Below are 11,127 nucleotides of genomic sequence, written 5' to 3'. Positions count from 1 at the left end.
TATCATCCATACCCCAATATATAGATCGTACCCATGAGTCCTATTTTTTCCAGAGACCAAAATTCCAGGAAACTTTCTTAGGGTCAAAACCCAGGGCATTTCAGTCTCCACTACTAGGAACATTCATCCCTAAATGACGTATAAGGTAGGGTTAACCACATGCATGAGTCATTCGCATTATCAAATATATTTCCATTCTTTAACAAAGTTTGAAAACAAAGAGGCAAAGATGTTAATCTTTTCTTTAACAAACTCATAAAATAAAGATGTGTTGAAGACACATACCTTCCTCACGAATCCCAAGAGTAGAAAATAAATGTAGATACTAGGACTTTATGTCCTCCTCCACTTTCTATGTAGCTTCTTCCACCTTCTAGTTTCTCCATAGAACCTTAACTAAAGCCATATCCTTGGTTCACAATTGATGAATATGCCTATCCAAGATCTTAATTGGGACCTTTTCATAAGACAGAGAGTCCGAGATACCCAACCCCTTCAAAGAAATAATCGAAGAAGGACCACCAATACACTTTCTCAACATGGACACATGAAATACCGAATGAACTGAGTTCAAGATAGAAGACAACTCTAGCTCATAATCAATATTTTCAACTCTCTGCAAAATCTCATGAGGATCAATATACCAAGGACTGAGCTTTCCTTTCTTACCAAACCACACTACTCCCTTTATAGGAGGTACCTTGAGGAACATCTTATCCCCAATCTTAAACTCCAAGTCTCTACGCTTAACATCTATATAGGACTTTTGGTGACTTTGGGCAGCCTTAAGCCTATCCCGAATCATCTTCACCTTCTTCATAGCCTGATAGACCAAATTCGGGCTGAATATATTTTCCTCTTTAAGCTCAAACCAACCAATAGGAGATCTACGCCTCCTACCATACAATGCCTTAAAAGGAGCTATCCCAATACTAGACACTGCTAGAAAAAAATATTTTTACGACCATAAAAAAGCAACCACACCTTGTGGTCGTAATAAAAATGACCACTTATGATTATTCTTTTAATTTTTTTCTAAAAAAATATAATATAAAGGAGACCACATGTGGTCACTTTTATATTTTAAACTTATCAAATAATCATTTGAATTTTTTTATTTTAATTGTTATGTTTTTTGAAAATTAAAAGAGACCACAAATGGTCTATTTTTGATTAAAAAAATTAAAATAATATTTTTGTAAAAGCGACCACATGTGGTAGCTTTTTGATATAAATATTAGAAAAGAAAATTATTCACAAAAAACCAACCACTCAAGGTCACTTTTATTTAAAAATTAAATTAGAATTTTTTTTAAAAAATGACCAATTATGGTCGCTTTTTTATTTTTTTAAAAAATTAAAAATATTTTTAAAAGAGTGACCACATGTGGTCACTTTTTTATTTTATTTACAAAAACTGACTACTTGTGGTCACATTTATTTAAAAAATTATATTTAAAATAATATTTTAAAAGTGATCACTTGTGGTTGCTTTTATTAAAAAAATAAATTTTAAAAGTAATTTTTAAGAAGCAACCACTTGTGGTCACTTTTGGATTCCAAAAAAATTAATAAAGAAAATTATTTAAAAAAATTTATTATTAAATTTTTGTTTTAAAAAATGAGACCATTTGTGGTGTTTTTTTTTTTTTTTTTTTTTAAAAATTAAACTAAAATATTTATATAAAAGTGAACACAAATGGTCACTTTTTGATTAAAAAATATATTTTAATTATTATATGTAAAATCAAATGTATTTTTAATATATATAATTTTTTTAATTACACGGACCATACATAATCAATAACCTATATAATAATTATAAAATCAATTAAACTTAAATTTTGTAAAAAAAATTATACTAAAAAATAAACTAAGAGATATATTAAATAAACTTAATAAATTACGTTAAACATATTCTTTATCTTTTACTTATGTTTCAATATACAAAATAAATATATTTTCCATGGTATATACGTTAAATTGCGTTAAACATAATCTTTGTTTAATGAATATGTCTATATCATACAATTGAGGTAATAATACTATGCTATTGGAGTTATAATAATGTAACATACATATATAATCAATAATTCATCAAAATATAATAAATGTGTTGTATTATGAGGTAATATACTTGTGGATGTGATGTATAGAGTATGTATTCAAGAGTTGATACATACATACATACATATATATATATATACATACATACATACATATATATATACATACATACATATATATGTATATATATACATATCATGTAGTGATTGATGAATGATGTAGTCAATAACACTAGCAAAATCTATCCAAACATATTGAATACCTTAATTTGAAATGATCGAAGTAATATACTGTGCGTTGAAGGTCTATTAATGTAAGCTGATCAAATTAATTGATAAATCATCAAAGTATATTATGAAATACGTCGTATTATATTACGAGGTAATATACTCATGTATGTGATATATATAGTACGTATTTAGAACCTGATAGTCGATAGAGTGTGTGTGTGTGTATGCATAGGTATATATAGTATATATTATGTAGTGATGTACATAGTACGTAATTCAAAGCTTACATTTATATATATATATATATATATATATATATATATATATATGTATGTATCTCTTTTGTAGTTATGTACGTAGTACGTAATCCAAATTAAAGATAACTAAATATATCTAGTTATATATTGAATATACTGATATCATGCGATCGATCGATCGATCAAGGTAATAGTATACTGTTGAAGTATAATAACATAAGATATACTAACCGATAATTCATGTGAGTACATGTGCATTGTATTATTATGGGGTACTAAAGTCATGTATGTGATGCATATAATATGTATCTGGAAGATGATAGCCAATTGAATATATTTATATATCCGTACATCTCATGTAGTGATGTATGTAGTAATCAAAATAAAGCTCGATAACTTAATCTAATTAACCGATAATTTATCTGATTAACATGTTGTATTACGAGGTATATATATAGTATCGTATTTAAAAGAAAATTAATCAAAAATTCATCCTAATTTACGAAATGCATTAGATATTATTATACAATTGATGAAATATACTACTCGTATTAATGTAATGATAAAATAACTAATTATCTTATTTATGTATACATTGCATTAAATTATTTGGATGTTATTATAAATATTATATAATTTATTAAAATTTTAATTTTTAATAAAAATCGACTAGAAGTGATTGTTTTTTCTAAAGTAACTTTTCTTAAAAATAAATCGAGCACTTATAATTAATTTTGGCAATAATTTTGTAATACCCAATTATTGACCTGACCCAATCCATTAAAATACTTCTTTTCCTTTGTAATTACCCTAATCAGAATACCCAACATCACAACTACCCTCACCTTAACTCACCGACTCAATCTCTCTGACAGCAACTCAACGACCTAAGTCACCGACGACGGTAACTCAACGATGACAATAACTCAATAACTAAGTCACCAATGACAATAACTAGGCCACGACAGCGACGACCTCATCTCAGCGACCCAACCTAGACCCCACCTTTTACAGTAATAAGGTCTTTTTTAGCTGTTTTTATAGAAAAAAGGTGTTAATTTTGCTACTTTGATGAAAATGGAGTTGACTCATTTAGTGATTTTAAAATTTTATGAAGAAATAATGGTTAATTGAGCTATTTTTGATGGAATTCAGATGACCCATTTCTTGATTTTATTTTCTTAGTGAAAAAAATTATTAACTTTGCTATTTTTGATAGAATTGCTGATGGCCCATTTCAACGCCTCCACTTAGTTGTAAACGCGGTTGAAGCATAAGGCTATATTCACTCTGTTTTAATCAATCCATGATTCCATTTTGAAACTTAGAAAATTAAAATATAGTCAGAACTATTTAAACACGATCTATCCTAATTTTTGCGCATTGATGTGAAGTAGCAAGTAATTTGATATTGCTTTTTGATAGAATCCAAATTTGGAAAAAGGATTGCTTTGCTATTTTTCGGTGACCGCTTGTCTCTTTCTCATCAATTTAGGCCAAGCAAAGGTAAGTTAGTTTCTCTATATTTTCTTATAATGAAGTCTTTAAGTGTTAAGGTGGGATTGTTTACAGTAGAAGGCTTTGAAAGTCATAGGAATTTTGTGATGATTATATGGTGTGAGAGGGACATGCGACACCTCTACTTATTTGCTTTATTAAACTTGTTGAATTATTTAACTTATACTATAAATGAATTAGCTTCTTGAAAGTGATTAAGTGTAGTGACTTGAAAATGTTTAAATGTAGTTACTTGAAATGTCAATTTATGACTTGAAAATGGTTAAGTGTTGTCACTTGAGAAGTGAATTAGTGACTTAAAAATATTTAAGTGTATGGGCTTGAATTATGAATTAGTGACTTGTGTTTTGAATTTGGGTACTTAAAATGTGAACATGTGTTTTGAATTTAGTTAAGTGTGGTCACTTGAAAATGTAAATTAGTGATTTGAAAATAGTTTAGTGTAGTCGCTTGAAATGTTAATTCATGACTTGAAAATGGTTAAGTGTTTTCACTTGAGAAGTGAATTATTGAGTTGTGTTTTGAACTTAGTTACTTGAAAAGTGAACTTATATTTTGAATTTAGTTAAGTGTGGTTACTTGAGAAGTGTATTAGTGACTTGAAATGTTTAGTGTAGTTATTTGAAATGTGAACTTGTGTTTTGAATTTAGCTAAGTGTGATCACTTAAGAAGTGAGTTAGAGACTTCAAAATGTTTACGTGTAGGTACTTGAAATGTGAACTTGTATTTTGAATTTATTTAAGTGTCGTCACTTGAGAAGTGAATTAGTAACTTAAAAATATTTAAGTGTAGTAACTTGAAAGGTAAACTTGTGTTAGGAATAGAGTTAAGTGTGGTCACTTGAGAAGTGAAGTAGTGACTTGTAAATGTTTCTATGTAGTTACTTGAAAGGTGAACTTGTGTTTTGAATTTAGTTAAGTTTGCTCACTTGCGAAGTGAATTAGTGACTTCAAAGTATTTAAGTGTAGGTACTTGAAATGTGAACTTGTGTTTTGAATTTAGTTAAGTTTGGTCACTTGAGAAGTGAATTAGTAACTTGAAAATGTTTAAGTATAGTTACTTGAAAGGTGAACTTGTGTTTTGAATATAGTTAAAGTGTGGTCACTAGAGAAGTGAATTAGTGACTTGAAAATGTTTAAGTGTAGTTAATTGAAATGTGAACTTGTTTTTTGAATATAGTTAAGTGTGGTCACTTGAGAAGTTAATTAGTGATTTGAAAATTTTTTAAGTGTACTTACTTGAAAGGTGAACTTGTGTTTTGAATTTAGTTAATTGTTGTTACTTGAAAATATGAATTAGTGATTTGAAAATGGTTTAGTGTAGTCTCTTGAAATGTGAATTCATGAATGGAAAATGGTTAAGTGATGTCACTTGAGAAGTTAATTAGTGACTTGAAAATGTGTAAGTATCTGGACTTGAATTATGAATTAGTGACCGGTGTTTTGAATTTGGTTACTTGAAATGTGAACTTTTTTTTTGAATTTAGTTAATTATGGTCACTTGAGAAGTGAACTAGTGACTTGAAAATGTTTAATTGTAGTCACTTTAAAGGTAAACTTCTGTTTTTAATTTAGTTAAGTGTGGCCACTTGATAAGTGAATTAGTGACTTGAAAATAGTTTAGTGTAGTTACTTAAAAATAGAACTTGTCTTTTGAATACTATTAAGTGTGGTCACTTGAAAATGTGAATTAGTGATTTGAAAATGGATTAGTATAGTCGCTTGAAATGTGAATTTGTGTTTTGAATATTGTTAAGTGTGGTCACTTGGGAAGCGAATTAGTGACTTGAAAATATTTAAGTGTTTGGACTTGAATTATGAATTAGTGACTTGTGTATTGAATTTTGTTACTTGAAATGTGAACTTGTGTTTTTAAGTTAGTTAAATATGGTCACTTGAGAAATGTATTAGTGACTTGAAAATGTTTAAGTGTAGTTACTTGAAAGGTGAACTTGTGATTTGAATTTATTTAAGTGTGGTCACTTGAAAATGTGAATTAGTGATTTGAAAATAGTTTAGTGTAGTCGCTTGAAATGTGAATTCATGACTTGAAAATAGTTAAGTGTTGTCACTTGAGAAGTGAATTAGTGACTTGAAAATGTTAAGTGCATGGACTTGAATTATGAATTAGTGACTTTTGTTTTCAATTTAGGTACTTGAAATGTAAACTTGTGTTTTAAATTTAGTTTAGTCATTTCAGAAGTGAATTAGTGACTTGAAATTATCTAAGTGTAGTTACTTGAAAGGTGACCTTGTGTTTTAAATTTTGGTTAAGTGTGGTCTCCCGAGAAGTGAATTTGTGACTTGAAAATGGTTTAGTGCAGTTACTTAAAAGTAGAACTTATCTTGTGATTATAGTTAAGTGTGGTCACTTGAAAATGTGAATTAGTAATTGAAAATGGTTTAGTGTAGTCGCTTGAAATGTAAACTTGTGTTTTGAATATAGTTAAGTGTGGTCACTTGAGAAGTGAATTAGTGACTTGAAAATGTTTAAGTGTATGGACTTGAATATGAATAGTGACTTGTGTTTTGGATTTTGGTACTTGAAATGTGAACTTGTTTTTTGCATTTAGTTTAGTGTGGTCACTTGAAAAGTGAATTAGAGACTTGATAATGTTTATGTGTAGTTACTTGAAAGGTAAACTTGTGTTTTGAATTTAGTTTAGTGTGGTCAATTGAAAATGTGAATTAGTGATTTGAAAATAGTTTAGTGTAGTCACTTGAAATGTGAATTCATGACTTGGAAATAGTTCAGTGTTGTTACTTGAGAAGTGAAATAGTGACTTGAAAACGTTTGTGTATGGACTTGAATTATGAATTAGTGACTTATGTTTTGAATTTTGATACTTGAAATGTAAACTTGTGTTTTGTATTTATTTTAGTGTGGTCACTTGAGAAAGGAATTAGTGACTTGAAAATATTTAAGTGTAGTTACTTGAAAAGTGAACTTGTGTTTTGAATTTAGTTATGAGTGGTCACTTGAGAAGTGAATTAGTGACTTGAAAATAATTTAGTGTAGTTACTTGAAAGTAGAACTTGTGTTTTGAATATAGTTAAGTGTGGTCATGTGGAAATGCGAATTAGTTATTTGAAAATACTTTAGTGTAGTCTCTTGAAATATGAACTTGTGTTTTGAATATAGTTAAGTGTGGTCACTTGAGAAGTGAATTAGTGACTTGAAAAGTTTTAAGTGTATGGACTTGAATTATGAATTAGTGATGTATTTTAAATTTAGGTACTTGAAATGTGAACTTGTGTCTTGAATTTAGTTAAGTGTGCTCACTTGAGAAGTGAATTTGTGACTTGAAAATGTTTAAGTGTTGTTACTTGAAAGGTGAACTTGTGTTTTGAATTTAGTTAAGTGTAGTCACTTGAGAAGTGAATTAGTGATTTGAAAATGATTTAGTGTAGTTTCTTGAAAAGTGAATTCATGGCTTGAAAATGGTTAAGTGTTGTCATTTGAGAAGTTAATTAGCGACTTGTGTTTTGAACTTAGTTACTTGAAAGATGAACTTGTGTTTTGAATTAAGTGTGGTCACTTGAGAAGTAAATTAGTGACTTCAAAATGTTGAAGTGTAGGTACTTGAAATGTGAACTTGTATTTTGAATTTAGTTAAGTGTGGTCATTTGAGAAGTGAAAAAGTAACTTGAAAGTGTTTAAGTGTAGTTACTTGAATGGTGAACTTGTGTTTTGAATTTAGTTAAGTGTGGTTACTTGAAAATGTGAATTAGTTATTTAAAAATTGTTAAGTGTAGTCACTTGAAATATGAATTTGCGACATGAACTAATTACTTGAATGTGTTTATTGTGTAGATTGAACCTGATTATTTGGAATAATAACTAGAATAATTGACCAAAAGTTGTCGGTTATTCAAAAATTTACTAGAAAAACTGACCACATGTGATCTGTAATCTTGAAATTCTTAGAAAAGCGACCATATGTAGTCGCTTTTTTAAAAATTTTATCAAAGAAACCGACCACATGTGGTTCATTTTTTTAATTAAATAGTTAAATTTTTAATAACAATTAATTATCTAAATGTTTTAAATAAAAAAACGAGCATATGTGGTTTCTTTTTTATATATAAATTAATTAATTTATTTAAATTAAAGCGACCACATGTGGTTGCTTTTGTACATATATATTGATTAGTTTATTTACAAATGCGACCACATGTGGTTGCTTTTGTATATATAAATTAATTAATTAATTTAAACAAAAGCGACTACATGTGTTTACTTTTGTTTAAATTAATAAATTAAATATATAAAAAGCGACCGCTTGTGGTTGCTTTTCTTTAATAAATTATTTTATTAAATTTATAAAAGCGACCACTGGTGGTGGATTTTTTGAATTAAAAAAATTTATAATCTTTTTTTAATAACTAATATTGAATTATAATTTTTTTTTTTTATAAAAACCACCACATGTGGTGGCTTTTAAAAAACAACCACTATTTTTGAGACCACACCTTGTGGTCGCTTTTTTGGTCTCAAAAATAGGAAAAGAAACAGCATGTGGTCGTTTTTCTTATTTTTTTCTAGTAGTGAGAATGTAGCTATTGTTGTAAGCAAACTCTACCAAAGATAAATGCTCAATCTAATTGCCACCATAATCAATCACACAAGCTCGAAGTATATCCTCCAACGTCCGAGTAGTTCTCTTTGCTAGTCCATCTATCTGTGGGTGGAAAATAGTACTCAGACTGACCTTAGTCCCCAAACCTTTCTGGAAAGACTGCCAAAAGTAAGACGTAAATTGTGTGCCATGATCAGAAATAATCCAAACTGGTACCCCATGCAACTTCACAATCTCCTGAAGATACAACTTCGCATAATCCTCCGCCAAAAAGGTAGTCCTTACTGGCAAGAAGTGAGCAGACTTTGTCATCCTATCCATGATGACCCAAATTGAATCATATTGATTCTGAGACTGAGGAAGTCCGGTAACAAAATCCATATTGATTACCTCCCATTTCCATTGGGAAAACCCAATCTCTTGATATAAGCCTCCAGGTCTCATGTGTTCAACTTTAACTTGTTGACACACCAAACACTTGTCCATAAAATTAGCCACATCTCTCTTCATACCGCTCTACCAATATATCTCTTTGAAATCATGATATTTCTTCATAGAACTGGGATGAACAACATAGCACGATTCATGCGCATCAGCGAAAATCCTTTGTCGCAAACCATCAACATCAGGAACACACAACCTCCCTTGGTACAATAAAGTACCGTCACCACTGATCTTAAACACCATTACCTTTTGTCTACCAACATCACCCTTGATATTTATTATAATAGACCATGAAACCATCATTGCCTTCCAACAAAGTCAGAATTAGTGTCGAAGGAAGCTTATCTTTAAACTTCTCAAAACTCCCCTCATAAGCATCCGACCAAGAATACTTAACCTTCTTCTGAGTCATCTTTGCCAAAGGGGCAGCTATTGATAAAAAGCCTTCCACAATCGCCTATAATACCCAGCCAAGCTGAAGAAGCTCCGGATGTCAGTTGGAGTCGTGGGTCTAGGCCATCTCTTAACCACAACAACCTTTTGTGGATCTACTATCATCCCCTCACTAAAAATAATATTTCCAAGAAAGGTCACAACATTCAACCAAAACTCATACTTGGAGAACTTGGCATACAACTGTTGTTCCTTCAGGGTCTGCAATACAACACGGAGATGATTAACATGATCCACTCCACTTTTGGAATAAACTGGAATGTCATCTATAAGAACAATGACGAAGAGATCTAAGAACTGCCTGAAAACCCTATTCATTAAATCCATAAATATCACCGGGGCATTAGTTAATACAAACGACATTACCAAAAACTTGAAGTGCCCATACCGAGTACGAAAAGCCATCTTAGGGATATCCACCTCCCTAATCTTTAGCTGATGATACCCAGATCGAAGATCTATCTTAGAAAAGAACTTATCACCTTGAAACTGATCAAACAAGTCATATATCCTTGGGAGAGGATACTTGTTCTTGATCGTTGCCTTATTCAACTTTCGATAGTCAATGCACATTCGAAGGGAACCATCCTTCTTACATATGGACAAAACCAATGCACCCCACGGGTATACACTTGGACAAATAAATCCCTTATCGAGAAGATCCTTAAGTTGCTCCTTGAGTTACCTCAGAGCTATTCTATAAGGAGGAATAGAAATTGGATGAGTGTTTGGAACTAGATCAATACCAAACTCGATTTCCTTATCTGGAGGAACACTAGGAAGATCATCTAGAAAGACCTCAGAAAACTTATTTACCACTGGAACTGACTGTAAGGAAGGACCTTCTGAGCTAGAATCTTTAATCCGAATCAAGTGATAAAGACAACCTTTAGAGATTAACCTCCGAGCTCTAAGATAAGAAATAAACCTCCCCATAGGAGCTAGGGAACCTTCTTCCCACTATATAACCAGTTCACCAGGGAACCTAAAGACAACCTTACGGGTTCCACAATCAAAGGATGCGTAACAAGAGTGTAAGTAATCCATCCCTAGAATAACATTAAAATCCACCATACTAAGTTCAAACATATCCACCAAAGTCCGCCTACGACAAATAGATACCACACCACCCTTATAGACTTACTTAGCAATAACCGAGTCATCTACTGGGGTAGAAACATAAAAAAGATCCAAACAACCTCAGGATTAAAACCAATACATACAACTACAAATGGGGTTATATAAGAAAGAGTGGACCTCGAATCAAGAAGACAATACATGTCACAAGAAAAGAGTTATAACATACCAGTAATGACATCAGGCGATGCCTTGGATTCCTATCAGGAGACCAAAGAATACAACCTTTTTCGAACAATACTAGAACTAGGAGCAGTAATAGAAGTAGACGTAGTGCCATAATTAAAGGAGCCAAAGACAAAGCCATCGATCCCTTAATTTCTCCCGTAGAAATCTTATTAATTGGATAATCCCTGAGCCAATGTCCTGTCTGGCCACACTTGAAGCATTTGTCCGTCCCTTCATCATAATAACCCCAATGAGGACGACCACAGAACCAAT

The sequence above is a fragment of the Capsicum annuum genome, chromosome 12 (assembly GCF_002878395.1).
Source record: "Capsicum annuum cultivar UCD-10X-F1 chromosome 12, UCD10Xv1.1, whole genome shotgun sequence".
Taxonomy (NCBI): domain Eukaryota; kingdom Viridiplantae; phylum Streptophyta; class Magnoliopsida; order Solanales; family Solanaceae; genus Capsicum; species Capsicum annuum.
This window is presented reverse-complemented; position numbering follows the sequence as displayed.